Source organism: Carya illinoinensis, chromosome 3 (genome assembly GCF_018687715.1).
Source record: "Carya illinoinensis cultivar Pawnee chromosome 3, C.illinoinensisPawnee_v1, whole genome shotgun sequence".
Lineage (NCBI taxonomy): Eukaryota > Viridiplantae > Streptophyta > Magnoliopsida > Fagales > Juglandaceae > Carya > Carya illinoinensis.
In genome coordinates this window covers 38,203,580-38,219,518 of record NC_056754.1, presented here as the reverse complement: position 1 = coordinate 38,219,518, position 15,939 = coordinate 38,203,580, and the positions used below count along the sequence as shown (strand labels likewise).

Here is a 15,939-nt window from a genome sequence, read left to right as displayed (position 1 = left end):
AAAGGAGCAAAGAATGGAAATCGAGATTGATGACAATGTACCTGGAGAATTGTTGATGAAAGAACAAAGGCCTCTACTTGGAAAATTCTGCTCAAAACGGTTGATTAGCAAGGAGGTGGTGGAAAGCACATTGGCAAAAATATGGAGCATCAGTAAGAAAGCATAGTTCACTGAGGTGAGTCTGAATACCTTTGCTATTGTATTTGATAACATTGCTAATAAACAGAGAGTTTGGTTAGGTCGACCATGGCTGTTTGACAATCAGCTAATGGTCTTGAAGGAATTCGATGGTTTTACGCCACTGAAACAAGTGGAATTTGATTCGGAGAGTTTTTGGGTGAGGTTTCACAATCTTTCATTATCATGTATGACGGAAATGCGAGGCGAACAGATTGGAAGTACGGTGGGAAGGGTGGAGAAGGTGGATGTGCAGGAAGATGGGAGTGGATAGGGGAAGTTTTTGAGAGTTCAAATCCATATGGGTTTAAATCAACCTCTGGCAAGAGGAAGAACTCTGATGGTCAAAGGTAAGGATATTTGGATTCCCTTTAACTATGAAAAAATGCCTAGAATCTGTTTCTCGTGTGGTTACATTGATCATGGGAACAATGAGTATAAAGAAGGGGGAAGTCAGGTAGGAGAAGAGAATCAGTATGGACAATGGTTGAGGGCTACGTAGTCTACCAGGAATAATTTCTTTATAAATGTCTCAAAACAAAATGAGGAGGGGAATGGGTGGTGGAAGGAGAAGGAGAATAGGTTTCAAGCTAGTGGAAGCAAGGGGGTAATAAAGAGGAGGGTAGTAGATATATGGAAGAAAATGTAGAAGGAAGTGAGGAGAATGAAAAAGGCCAGGAAAGTGTGAATGAGGGTAGCGAAAAAAAAAAGGAGAGGGAGGAAGGTAGGGATATAGATACAAGTAGTGGGGTTAAGGGAGTACGGGGAAGGGATGCAACAGCTCTGGAAATTGCACAGCTGGTCAAAAACAAAAGGTGGAGCATGGGCTGCAGGAAGTTGAAGTGCAACTTGATATCATGGGGAAGGAAGAGGGCAATGAGTTCTTAAGTAAGGAAGAAGGTAGAATGGTGGAGGGAGGCATGATAGGAAAATTAGGTGTAGGGAAGAGGAGGGCCCGAGCAAAACACAATACAGAAAAAAATAGTTACAAAAGAAAAAACACAAAACAAGAGGGGAGTGATTGAGGAGGAAGTTGTGGGTGCAAACAAGAAAGGGAAGTGGAGTGGAACTTTTGAGGTCCCTATTGTAGTCACAGAGACTGAGATTCAGGCTCGCCAATTATTATGAAACTATTTGTTGCCCAGATGACTAACACAAGAGGGGGGGTGAATTGAGTTGTATTAAAAAAATAACAATTATAAATCAAATATATAATATAAAATATAAACAAAATATGAAATAACAATAAATATAAAGAGTAAGGGTAAGAGAGAAGCAAACTCAGTAAGTTAACGAGGTTCGGCCCCACTGCCTATGTTCTCGCCTCAAGCTACCCCTTGAGGATTCCTAAATTCACTATTCAACCTCCTTCAGGTGGAGATAGAAACTTATTACACCTTTGAACAACACCGCTACAAAGGATCCGTGTAGAACACCATCTACACTTGCAATCACCTTACATGTGGTGATTCAACTATTCCCCGTGTAGAATACTTTCTACACGCACAAGGGTTATACACACCCTTTTTCTTATACAAAAGCTGATAGTGGGTAGGTTATCAGAAAACACTCCTCAATGAGTGAAATAAGAACAATACAGCGCAAACTATATCTCTCAAAATGAACAAGGATTAATGCTCAATGCTTAGAGAAGAGAGAATGAAAGCTTTGAATGAATGTTGTATGCTCTTGGTGTTGTAAATGTGAAGCTCTCAAATGATCTATTTATAGGCATATGAGACTTCATATTCAAATTTAAAAAAATTCACATGTCAAAGACAACATCATTCACTTTTTCAAAAAATTCAAATAAAAGGTTCTTCTTTTTCAATTGTCAAAGACAACATAATTCACTTTTTCAAAAAAATCAAACCTAATCTTTTACTTTTGGCATATGACAAAATGAGCACACTTTCCTTTTAAAAAAAAATTCAAACATAATATTTTACTTTTTGTATATGACAAAATGAGCACACTTTACTTTTCTAAATTTTCAAACAAAATCATCTACCTTTTGTATAAGTCTAAAAAAACATCAATCACTTTTAAAAATATTAAAATAAAACATGCACATGTGAAAGATGACAATCAATCATCTTTAATATTTTCAAAGTTGAACCCTTTAATCAAGGCATGCATGTGCAAAAGATGACAATCAATCATCTTTCAAAATTTTCAAATTTAATTTTCAAAAATATTCATGCACATGTGAAAAATGTATTTTAATGCTTTATGATAAAATATTAATTTTGAGCATTAATCCTAATTTCGAATTTTAAGAGATTTACAACATTACTCTATGACTTTAATGTGAACTTGTTTCCTTCTTGCTCATGCTTGGTTCTTTGATGTGCTTGACTCCATTGTGTGGACAACTTGAGTTTGAAACTCCTTTATTCTTTGAATTCATTTGTTATCATCAAAATCCATGTGTAGATTTATAATCACATGAAACTTGAAACCTTGGGTTCAACAATCTCCCCCTTTTTGATGATGACAAATACTTGATAGAACTTGAAACCTGTATTAATACTTAAGCTCCCCCTGAAAATATGCGTTAGTTTTTCAAGCAAAAGTATAAATATAATTCCAAGCATATATAACAAGTTTAGCAATTTAAACAACGTTAATACTCTAGTCGAAAACTTCTCCCCCTTTTGGCATCATTAAAAAGGATTGGCAGCAAGTAAATAGACCTGAAGAAAACGGTGCGTTAGTAGACACTGTAGATAGTTAAAAATAAATAAATAAATAAATAAATTTCATCCGTCCGTGACCCGACAAGTGCGGCTGGAGATTTGAAAAAATTGCCTGATGTTGTTGACAAACGAGATTGAAGGCTCCGAATTTCTAAAAATGTCATTTTCACCGATCAGGAAAAAAATACATTGCTCTTTGACTTGGATGATAGCTTGTCTTATTCTTTATGCTATCTCTATAAAATCAGTCCTGAAGTTCATCCAATCCGCATCAAGTTTTCTTCTCATCTCTATAACTCATCTGCATTCCTTCAACATTCTTGTTTTAAGCCTTCTATTCTTTTCTCAATGGCTCATTCTTCTAACATTTCTCTAGATCCATCCATGAGGCATTCTGCATCTCAACCTCCTGTTCTTTCTGCAACTACCATTGGTGCCATGTTGCAGCAAGAAAATAATAATCTGACTAATAAGTCAGATTCTGATGTTATTTAGGACTTGGTGAGTCTTGGGACTCACTACTCTTCCTCTATTGTTGCTTTTTCTCAGCGGCTACAAGCCAAAAATCACGAAGTTGAAAAGCTCAAAGAACAAATTGTTGTACTTCAACGAATTGTTCAAGAGTCTCACACAAGGGAAGGAATCATTCGGCAGAAGAATAAACAGTTGAAATCTTTATTAGATTCTTCATTCCGCTTGCCGGTTCCTATGGATAAGAATGACATGATATTGTATGAAGAGAATAAGCGTCTCAAACATGAGGCTAAGAATCTCAAGTTTATGTAAAAGTATTTAAAAAATCTATCTCTATTTTTATTGACTCTGGTCTATCTTTTAAGAGATATTTATAGCATGCATCATACCTATTTCTTTTCTGATCATACATAATCTATCTTCTGGTAAAGGTTTTGTGAAAATATCTGCTAACTGATTGTGTGTGTTTGTGAACTCTAATATTATATCGTCTTTCTGCACATGATCTCGAAGAAAATGATACCTTATTTCAATATGCTTAGTTCTAGAATGTTGTATTGGGTTCTTTGAAAGATTTATAGCACTTGTATTATCACATTTGATTGGAATGTGATTATACATGAGTTTAAAATCTTCAAGTTGTTGCTTCATGTAGAGAACTTGAGCACAACAACTACCCGCAGCAACATATTCTGCCTCAGCAGTAGATAGTGCAACAGAATTTTGTTTTTTACTAAACCAGGAAACTAGTGCATGACCTAAGAAATGACATGCTCCACTAGTGCCTTTTCGATCTATTTTACAGCCAGCATAATTTGCATCTGTGTAGTTGATAATATCGAAAGATGTGTACTTAGGGTACCATAACCCTAGGTTAATTGTACCACTAAGATATCTAAGAATGCGCTTAACTGTAATTAAATGTGATTCTTTTGGAGATGATTGAAAGCGTGCACATAAGTACACACTAAACATAATATCTGGTCTACTGGCTATTAAATATAATAAGCTACCAATCATACCTCGATATATCTTCGAGTCAACTGGCTTACCGGATTCATCTTTATCAAGTTTAGTTGATGGGCTCATTGGTGTTCCAATTTCCTTAACATTTTCCATCCCAAAATTCTTCAGTAATTCCTTAATATATTTTGATTGATTGATGAATGTCCCACATTTTGCTTGCTTAATTTGCAATCCGAGAAAGAATGTAAGTTCTCCCATCATGCTCATCTCAAATTCTTCCTGCATAGTCTTAGCAAAAACTTGACACATATTTTCATTAGTAGCACCGAATATTATATCATCAACATAAATCTGAATCAAAAGAATATCATCATTTTCATACTTAATGAAAAGAGTTGTGTTGATTTTTCCTCTTGAAAAACCTTTTTCAATCAAGAAACCACTGAGTCTCTCGTACCAAGCTCTAGGAGCTTGTTTAAGTCTATATAGTGCTTTTGTGAGTTTGAAAACATGATTTGGGGAAATATGATTTTCAAAACCTGGAGGTTGCTCAACATATACCTCTTCATTTATAAAACCATTTAAGAAGGCACTTTTAACATCCATTTGAAAAAGTTTGAAATCTTTATAATAAGCATATGCAAGTAGCATTCGAATAGCTTCTAATCTTGCGACAGGTGCATATGTCTCATCATAATCGATTCCTTCTTCTTGATTAAAACCTTGGGCTACAAGTCGAGTCTTATTTCTAGTAATGACTCCGGACTCATCTTTCTTGTTTCTAAAAACCCATTTTGTTCCAATAATAGTATGATTTTTGGGTCTAGGAACAAGTGTCCAAACATCATTTCTTTCAAATTGATTTAACTCTTCTTGCATAGCTAGAATCCAAGATTCATCAAGAAGTGCGTCATCAATATTTTTGGGTTCAATTTGACATAGAAAAGCAATATGATTGCAAATATTTCTAAGAGATGATCGAGTACTTACACCTTATGAAGGTTCTCCCAAAATTTGTTCCACTGGATGATCTTTCACAAATTTCCACTGTTTGGTTGCATCTTGTATTAAATTTTGATGATCTTTCTTGATGGCTCCATGTTGAACTTCCTCTATTGTTTTCTCTTTGTTGAGATTGAGACTTTCCGTATTATTTATACCTCCTGTTTCTTCATCAATAGATTTCTTGGAGAGTGAAGAATTAGATTCATCAAATACTACATGTATAGATTCTTGTACAGTCAAAGTCTTTTTATTGAATACTCTATAAGCTTTACTATTAGTAGAATACCCGAGAAAGATACCTTCATCAGATTTTGCATCAAACTTGCCTAAATTATTCCTGTCATTCAAAATAAAACATTTGCATCCAAATACATGAAAGTAACCAATGTTGGACTTTTTCTCATTCCAAAGCTCATAGGGGGTTTTATCTAACTTAGACCTTAGCATAACTCTATTTATAACATAACATGCAGTACTTACCGCTTCGGCCCAAAAATAATTAGGCAAGTTGTTCTCATTGAGCATTGTTCTTGCCATCTCCTGAAGAGATCTATTTTTCCTCTCTACTACCCCATTTTGTTGAGGAGTTCGAGGAGCAGAAAAATTATGCACAAAACCGTTTTCATGACAAAATGTTTCAATATTTTTATTAACAAACTCTTTTCCCCTATCACTTCGGATACTTGAAATAGTATAACCATTTTCATTTTGAATTCTCTTGCATAACTTGGTAAAGGCATTATGTGCCTCATCTTTATGAGCAAGAAAGATGACCCAAGTATATCTAGAGAAATCATCAACAATAACAAATGTATAATATTTTCCTCCTAGACTTGCAACTCTATTTGGTCCAAAAAGATCCATGTGTATCAGTTGCAATGGTCTAGTAGTGGAAATATGTTTCTTAGTTTTAAAAGAAGTTTTTGTTTATTTACCAAATTGACATGCATCACAAATTTTGTCTTTAAGAAAATTTGTAGGGGTGTCAAATCGTGTTAACGGGTCGTGTTCGTGTCGTGTCAAATCGTGTTAACGGGTCATATAGGTCAACCCTAACCCGACCCATTAAGCTTATCGTGTCAAAATCTCAAACCCTAACACGACCCATTAACATAACGGGTCGTGTCGTGTCAACCCGTTTTGACCCATTAATAAATATTACGAAATATGTTTTTTTTACAAGTAAACAAATAAATTAAGAAAATATTACGAAATAGGTTAATACGACACAATACAACTCATTTTGAACTATTTATATAAATGGGTTGAATAAGCCTGAAATTAACCTTTTTAACCCGATTAAATTTAGCATAATTTTATATAAATGTTAAAATTACAATATTTATAAAATTATAAAACTAATTATAAGTCCAAAACTACAATCCAAATAATAAAAATATCGAAATTGAAATTCTAACAATTTTATTTTTAGATATAAGTGTATAATTGTAATTTTAATTTTCTTAACGTGTCATAACAGGTTATAATGGGTCAAAATGGGTTAACCCGTTATCAACCCGTTAAGCAATCGTGTCTTAACGGGTCAACCCGTTTTGACCCGAACCCATTAAGGCTAAACCCTAACCCGCTATTATCGTGTCGTGTTCGTGTTGGGTTAACGGGTCGTGTGACATGTTGCCACCCCTAAAAATTTGTTTTTGGTAAACCTCTCACAAGATCATTTTTTGAAAGTTTGGAAATAAGTTCCATATTGGCATGACCTAATCTTCTATGCCATAGCCAACTAGTTTCATTTTGAGCTGAAAAGCAAATAGCATCTTGTGAGGTAATTTCTTCAAAATCGATTGTATAAACATTATTGTTTCTAAAAGCAATAAAAAAATATTACAATCATGATCATTCAAAATAATGCATTTATCCATTTTGAAAGTAACTGTAAATCCTTTATCACATAATTGACTTATGCTCAAAAGATTATGTTTTAAACCTTCAACAAGTAGAACATCTTCAATTATGAGAGAAGATTCATTACCAATTTTACCTATTCCCACGATCTTCCCTTTCGAGTTGTCTCCAAATGTCACGTGTCCTTCTTCTTTAGATCTAAGATCAAAGAACTTAGTCTTGTCTCCCGTCATGTGTCTTGAACATCCACTATCTAAAAACCACTTATTTTTGCTTGTGGATGACTTCATGTATACCTATAAAAACAATTAAAATGATTTTTCTTGGTACCCAAGTTCTTTGGGTCCTTTATTTATTAGTATTAGAAGAAACAAGATTTTTAGGTACCCATATGGCCCTAATAGTCATTGTATGATTTCTTCTAATAGGACAAGTATGATAATTATGACCATTTCTATTACAAAAATTACAAATAGCATGTGACATATATGAAAAACTTGAATGATTATAATAATATCATTTTTTGACAAAATTATTTTTATGAAAAGAATTTTGAATATTAGTCTTTGATGTAGAATGATTATCAAAGAAATTTTTATAAGGTTTGTATTTTTGTTTTGGCATATATCCCAAACCTGCCTTGTCAAAAGCACATCTTTGACTACCAAGAAGTTTTTCAAAATTTCTTTTTCCATTCGTAAAGTTTTCAACAATATTTTCTAAATCGTTTTCCTTCTTATTCAATTCAAGATTTTCATCTTTCAAAATGATACTTTCTTTTCTTAAAATTTCAATTTCGTTTGTTAAAGAAGAATTTTTCTTTTTCAAAGCAGTATACTTGATACCCAATTTTTCAAATTCCTCATATACCTCTTCTAAAACATTTTGCAATTCTTCATATGAAGGATCTTCAATATTATCAATATTTGTTACCTCAATGTCATTTTTAGCCATAAGACAAAGATTTGCTGATTCTTCATTACTTGCTTCACTATCTGAACTACTTGAATCATCATCCCATGTAGCTTTCATTGCTTTCTTGCCCTTGTTTCGATCTTTCTATAGCAGAGGACAATCTGGTTTGATATGACCAGGTTTATTGCATTTATAACAAATTAAAATGTCATTTTTACCTGAATCTTTCTTGGAAAACTTTTTGAAAGATTTCCTTGGAGGAGTTCTATTTTTCTTCAAGAACCTCTGAATTCTTCTTGTTATCATCGCAACTTCTTCATCTTTATCTTTATTTTCCTCATCTTCATCACTTTAACTTTCATGAGGAACAACTTTAAGTGCTAAGCTCTTCTTTGGCTTTCCTTCTTCTTCTCCTTTTTTCAATGTGTACTCATGGGTGATAAGTGATCCGATGAGTTCATTGACTTCGAGCTTCTTGAGGTCTCTAGCTTCAAGAATCGCTGTCACTTTTGATTCCCAGCGTTTTGGTAGAGAGTTGAGAATTTTTCTTACTATCTCCACTTTGGAATAAACTTTGCCAAGAGCTGTCAAGCTGTTTATGATGTTAGTAAAACGAGTGTGCATACTAGAAATAGATTCATCATCATTCATCTTAAACATTTCATATTCATGAGTAAGAATATAAATTTTTGATTCCTTGACTTGCGAAGTTCTTTCATAAGTTACTTCCAAGTTATCCAAAATTTCCTTTGCCGTAGCGCAATTCATTATTCTATTAAACTCATTTCCATTAAGAGCATTATATAATAAATTCATAGCAGTTAAATTTAAAGTATAAAGTCTATCGTCTTCATGATCAAACTCTTCTTCTTCCTTTTTGATCTTTACTCCATCAACCACTTTTGTTGGAATATAAGGTCCATTTACAATACATTTCCAGATTTCTCTACCTTGAGCTTGAAGAAATATTCTCATTCTAACTTTCCAGAATGAGTAATTATCTCTACAAAAGAGTGGAGGCCGACTGCTAGATTGACCTTCACCAAATGAAGCTGCAATGTTAGCCATAAGATCTTAACTCAAAAGATAGTTAATCTTATAATAGAGCTTTTAGCTCTGATACCAATTGTTGCCCAGATGACTAACACAAGAGGGGGGTGAATTGAGTTGTATTAAAAAAACTAACAATTATAAATCAAATATATAATATAAAATATAAACAAAATATGAAATAACAATAAATATAAAGAGTAAGGGTAAGAGAGAAGCAAACTCAGTATGTTAACGAGGTTCGGCCCCACTGCCTACGTCCTCGCCTCAAGCTACCCCTTGAGGATTCCCAAATTCACTATTCAACCTCATTCAGGTGGAGATAGAAACCTATTACACCTTTGAACAACACTGCTACAAAGGATCCGTGTAGAACACCCTCTACACTTGTAATCACCTTACACGTGGTGATTCAACTATTCCCCGTGTAGAATACTTTCTACACGCACAAGGGTTATACACACCCTTTTTCTTATACAAAAGCTGATAGTGGGTAGGTTATCAGAAAACACTCCTCAATGAGTGAAATAAGAACAATACAGCGCAAACTATATGTTTCAAAATGAACAAGGATTAATGCTCAATGCTTAGAAAAGAGAGAATGAAAGCTTTGAATGAATGTTGTATGCTCTTGGTGTTGTAAATGTGAAGCTCTCAAATGATCTATTTATAGGCATATGAGACTTCATATTCAAATTTAAAAAGATTAACATGTCAAAGACAACATCATTCACTTTTTCAAAAAATTCAAATAAAATGTTCTTCTTTTTCAATTGTCAAAGACAACATAATTCACTTTTTCAAAAAAATCAAACATAATCTTTTACTTTTGGCATATGACAAAATGAGCACACTTTCTTTTTCAAAAAAAAATTCAAACCTAATCGTTTACTTTTTGTATATGACAAAATGAGCACACTTTACTTTTCAAATTTTTCAAACAAAATCATCTACCTTTTGTATAAGTCTAAAAAAGCATCAATCACTTTTGAAAATATTCAAATAAAACATGCACATGTGAAAGATGACAATCAATCATCTTTAATATTTTCAAAGTTCAACCCTTTAATCAAGGCATGCACATGCAAAAGATGACAATCAATCATCTTTCAAAATTTTCAAATTTAATTTTCAAAAATATTCATGCACATGTGGAAAATGTATTTTAATGCTTTATGATAAAATATTAATTTTGAGCATTAATCCTAATTTCGAATTTTAAGAGATTTACAACATTACTCTATGACTTTAATGTGAACTTGTTTCCTTCTTGCTCATGCTTGGTTCTTTGATGTGCTTGACTCCATTGTGTGGACAACTTGAGTTTGAAACTCCTTTATTCTTTGAATTCATTTGTTATCATCAAAATCCATGTGTAGATTTATAATCACATGAAACTTGAAACCTTGGGTTCAACACTATTAAGTTGGAACTGTCGGGGATTGGGAAATTTTCGGATAGTTCAAGATCTCTGCTCTATGGTAGAGAGTATTAAACCCAACTTAGTTTTCATCATGGAAACTAAGCTCAGAAATCTAAAATGTGAGAGAATAAAAAGAAGATTGGGATGTGAAGGATGTTTTGTAGTTGAGGCAGTGGGAAAAGGGGGTGGTTTGGTCTCTCTTTGGGATTCAAGCATGTAGTTGGAAATTGTAAATTTTTCACAAAGACATATTAATGCTTGGGTAATAGAGGAGGGGGAGAGTAGATGGCCACTTACATGCTTATATGGGGCACCTGAAACAGCTAAAAGGAAAGACACATGGTTGATGCTTAAAAGTATGAAACCGAGGGGTGATGAGGGTTGGTTGATAGTAGGGGACTTTAACGAAATCCTAATAGATGATGAGAAGTGGGGAGGGAAGGCCAGGCTTGAGGGTCAAATGGAGCTATTTAGGGAGGTGATGAGTGATGGAGATTTGCATGATTTGGGCTAGGGGGAGGCAAGTACACTTGGAGTAACTCACATGCTGATTCAACCTTTACTAAAGAAAGGTTGGATAGAGCTGTGGCAAACCCCAAATGGATGGATATTTACACTGAGGCTTGGGTGGAAGTGATGGTGGCTAGAACTTCTGATCATAAGCCATTGTTAGTTCACTTAATTAGACAAGATAAAGTGGTAGATGCACAGCTTAGGCATAAGAGAAGAGGCTTTAAATGTGAGGCAAGTTGGGCCTTAGAAGAGGATTGTGAATTGGTATTAAGGAAAGCTTGAGGGAATAATGGATCCAAGAACCACAATGTCATTGGCTTGCTGAATATCAGTAGAAAGGCTTTTCAGAATTGGAATAAGACAAAGAGACAAAGGAATGGGAAGGAAGTTGAAGAAAAAACACAGTACTTACAAAGATTACAGGCTGAGGAAAGCAGTGATAATGTGGAGGAAATTATAAAGACTTCTGTAGAGCTGCATCTTTTGTTAGAAAAGAAAGATCTTTGGTGGAAACAACAGGCTAAAACAAATTGGTACAAGTATGGAGATAGAAATACTAAGTATTTTCATGCTTGTACCAATCAAAGAAGAAAAAGAAATTTTATGAAGGAAGTGGAGGATGAGAGTAATAGACTGGCCTGTGGATACAAGTAGGTGGAAGAAACATTCAAAAAGTATTTTGGCAATTTATTTCAAACTTCAAAGCCAAGCATGGCTAAGATTGAAATTTGTCTCGTGGGTATGGATAGAAGGGTTACTGTTGGGATGAATGAAAGATTGTAAAGAAGATTCACAAAGTAGAAGTGGAAAAAGCAGTGAAACAAATGGCTCCTCTAAAAGCACCTGGTACAGATGGTTTTGGACCATGCTTTTATCAAAATCATTGGGGGATAGAGTCTGAAGAAGTAAACAAAGCAGCTTTGGCAATTTTGAATGGTAGTTCATTGAATCCTAATCTCAATTATACTTACTTAGCCTTGATTCCAAAGACAAAGTCCCCTAGAAAAGTGACTAAGTACAGACCCATTAGTTTGTGTAATGTCTTGTATAAAATAGTCTCTAAAACTATCACAAACAGATTCAAAAGTGTTATATCTTAGATAATTTTCCCTAAACAAAGTGCATTCCTGTTTGGAAGATTGATCAATGACAATATCATGGTGGCTTGTAAATTGCTACACTCAATGAGAAATAGAAAGAAGGGGAAAGTGGGAAGTATGGCCATGAAGTTAGACATGTCCAAGGCCTATGATCAAGTTGAATGGGAGTTTTTGGTGGTTGTCTTGTGTAAACTTGGGTTTTGTACTCAATGGGTGGATTTAGTGATGAAATGTGTTAAAACAACTTCCTATTCTGTGTTAATTAATGGGATCCCTGGTTCAAAATTTTGGCCTTCAAGAGGGTTGAGACAAGGGGACCCTTTGTCATCCTATTTGTTCATTGTATGTGTTAAGGGTTTAAGCAATTTGTTAGACTATTGTGAGAAGAGACAGCTCATTAAAGGGGTGCAAGTGGCTCGAGGGGGCACAAGCATCAATCATCTCCTTTTTGTAGATGATTGTATCTTATTTGGCAGAGCAAAAATTGAAGAGTGGAGGAGAATTCAAGAGGTTTTGCAAGTATATGAAAAGGCATCGGGACAATTCCTCAACAAGGAAAAAACTGATGTTTTCTTCAATAGTAACTCTCAACCTGCTGCTAAACAGGCTATATGGGAAGCTAGCCAGACTTTTGTTTGTGGTACATATGAAAAATACCTGGGTCTTCCTGCTATGGTAGGGAGATCTAAGTTTAATACTTTTAGAAGTCTAAAGGAGAGGATTTGGCAGAAAATGGTCAGTTGGGAAAATAAATTTTTGTCCCAATCTGGGAAAGAAGTCCTAATTAAAGCTGTTCTCTAGTCTATCCCAATATATTCCATGGGTGTGTTTAAACTTCCTAACAGATTGTGCAAGGATATTAATGGGATGTTTTCTAAGTTTTGGTGGGGGAAACAGCAGGAAGGAAGAGGGATGATATGGAGAAAGTGGGAAAGGATGAGCGTGCAAAAAGGAAAAGGGGGAATGGGCTTCAGAGACTTGGAGAGTTGTAACACTGCCCTTCTTGCAAAACAAGGGTGGAGAATCCTCAAATACCCCCTTAACTTGGTAGGAGTAATTTTCAGAGACAAATACTTTAGAAATGGGAGCTTTATGGAGGCAAAACTGGGCTCACAACCATCCCTAATATGGAGAAGCATTTGGTCTGCTAGAGATTTATTGAAAGAAGGATTGAGGTGGAGAGCAGGAGATGGGAAGGAGATTAAAATCTGGGGCTCGAAGTGGTTGCCAAGTCCTATCTCTTTCGTTGTTCAAACCCCAGTGAAGTTGTTACAGGAAGATGCCAAAGTTGTGGAGTTAATTGATACACAGAGAGGTGAATGAGATGAAACTAAGATTAGAGCAAGTTTTGTAACAGATGAAGCTGAAAAAATACTTAGTTTGCCCTTGAGCAGCAGAGGAACAAAAGTGATGACTTGCAAAATTTCATACTGCAGATTTTACAAGTTCGCTCGAGCGGAGGCTTTTGGTCACTCGAGCGAATTCAGGCAGATTCAAACGCTCGATTGCCGCTTGACAGGGAGCTCGAGCGGGTTGCTGAAAAACAAAGATCGCTCGAGCGGAGACATTGGCCGCTCGAGCAAAATCAGGCAGAGTTGAACGCTCGACGTGCGCTCGACAGGATGCTCGAGCGAAATCAGACAGAGTCGAACGCTCGATGTGCGCTCGACACCCCGCTCGAGCGAACATCGTATATTGACAGATTTTAGGTTTTCCGCCGTCACACCATATAAAAGCAATTTTTCACTCTAGGGCCGCGACTTTTGACTGGAGAACACTTCTTGGGACAGAAAAACATAGCTAGAGGGATTCAAATCATCTGTTTTGGAGAGGGAATTCTAATTATTGCATGTACATTGGAATCATACACGAGCACGGACGGGAGAAAAGCGTTGAATCATTCCCTTGAGCTTTTGAAGACGAGTTGCGGCTGCAAGGAGGATTTTTCAGTGTTTATTTTCTTCCAATCTTCCCAGAACGATTGTGGTGAACTCGTTTATGTTGAATTCAATTTCTAGCATGAGCTAAATTTTCTTTATTATAGGAAAACGATGTAACCTATTTCCGAACTATGCTTGATTGTCTACGCTAATTTATTACAATTCTCTCTTTGTTTATCTGATTTATTCTGAGTTTATTGCTTCTAATTAACTGGCCATTGATTAGATTTTTTTTAATCTTGTGATTTGCTATCGAAAGAGGGAATCATAGGGTAGATCTTGAATATTTCAGCATAGGTAAGTATAGAGATCGAAAGACTTGTATGAACCTATGTAGTAATTAAATCATTGGTTTTATTGTTGTCTTGCTTTATTAAATTTGCATATTCTTGTGTGAATTGATAAACAAGAGTCATTTCCAATTGACTATCGAAAGAGGTTTTTGGATGATTTAGAGATTTGCTAATAGATAAAAGAGAATTAAATTAAGTTAGCCGGATGAGAAAAGCATAGTGAAGAATTAGGTGAAATCGATTTCCTAGAAGTTTTCTTCCCATTAATTTGATCTTCGAACGTCAGTGTTATTTCCTTTGCATATTTTTCTTTGAGTTGTTCTAGTTTAATTTGTAACTACAGAAATCTTAGTGATTTCTCTAGATAAAATCAAGTTTAGTATAATTTTGATATTTGGCAAACGTAAGGTACCAATCCCTGAGGACGATACTCTTCTTATTACTTTACTATAAAACTACGATACTGTGCACTTGTAGTTTTGCACCGGTCAAGTTTTTGGCGCCGTTGCCGGGGATTGGTTTATTCTTATTCTTTTTGTCAATATCGATACAAAGTAATCTTGGTTTTAATTTAGAATTTTGTTTTAATTTGTTCTACAGGTGTGTTTTTGACATTGGATGCGCCGTGCTAGATCTCGTGATATTATTCCTGTTGATCCGGAGATTGAAAGAATTCTTAGATCACTAAGAAGAAATAAGATACTAGCCATGGCTGAAGAAGATCGTGAGGTACTACCACGCACCTTGAAGGACTATGTACGACCAGTTGTGAATGGAAATTACTCGAGCATAATGCGCCAGCCAATCAATGCCAACAACTTTGAGCTCAAACCAGCTTTGATTAGCATGGTGCAGCAGGCTCAATTCAGCGGATCGCCACTGGATGATCCCAATATTCATTTGGCAATGTTCTTGGAGATTTGTGACACTGTGAAGATCAATGGTGTTACTGAAGACACCATTAGACTGAGATTATTTCCTTTTTCTTTGAGGGACAAGGCTAGAGGTTGGCTACAATCTCTACAACCGGGAAGCATCGTTAGTTGGCAGGACATGACTGAGAGGTTTCTTGCTAAATTCTTTCCTCCTGCAAAAACAGCCCAACTCAGGAGTGAGATTGGCCAGTTCAAGCAAAATGATTTTGAGTCACTCTATGAAGCGTGGGAGAGGTATAAAGACTTGGTTCGACGTTACCCACAACATGGATTGCCAGATTGGTTGCAAGTTCAGATGTTCTATAATGGGTTAAATGGGCAAACTCGAACTATAGTTGATGCTGCTTCTGGTGGGATGTTGATGTCGAAGACAGCTGAAGGTGCTACTGCACTTTTGGAAGAAATGGCCTCAAACAACAATCAATGGCCAACTGAGAGGACTTTGGCTAAGAAGGTTGCTGGAATTCATGACTTAGAGCCTATAGCAGCCCTTTCAGCTCAAGTTGCTACTCTATCTCATCAGATTTCAGCCTTGACAACACAAAGGATACCACAAAGTACAGAATATGTTGCATCTACAAGT

General features: G+C 35.4%; 1 non-coding gene across 1 annotated transcript; it reads right to left on the bottom strand.

Moving 5' to 3' along the window:
* Window positions 1-15,522: 15,522 nt before the first annotated feature.
* Window positions 15,523-15,629, bottom strand: LOC122305869. The gene has a single exon (XR_006241296.1). It is a non-coding gene; the product is annotated as a small nucleolar RNA R71 (small nucleolar RNA).
* Window positions 15,630-15,939: the final 310 nt, after the last annotated feature.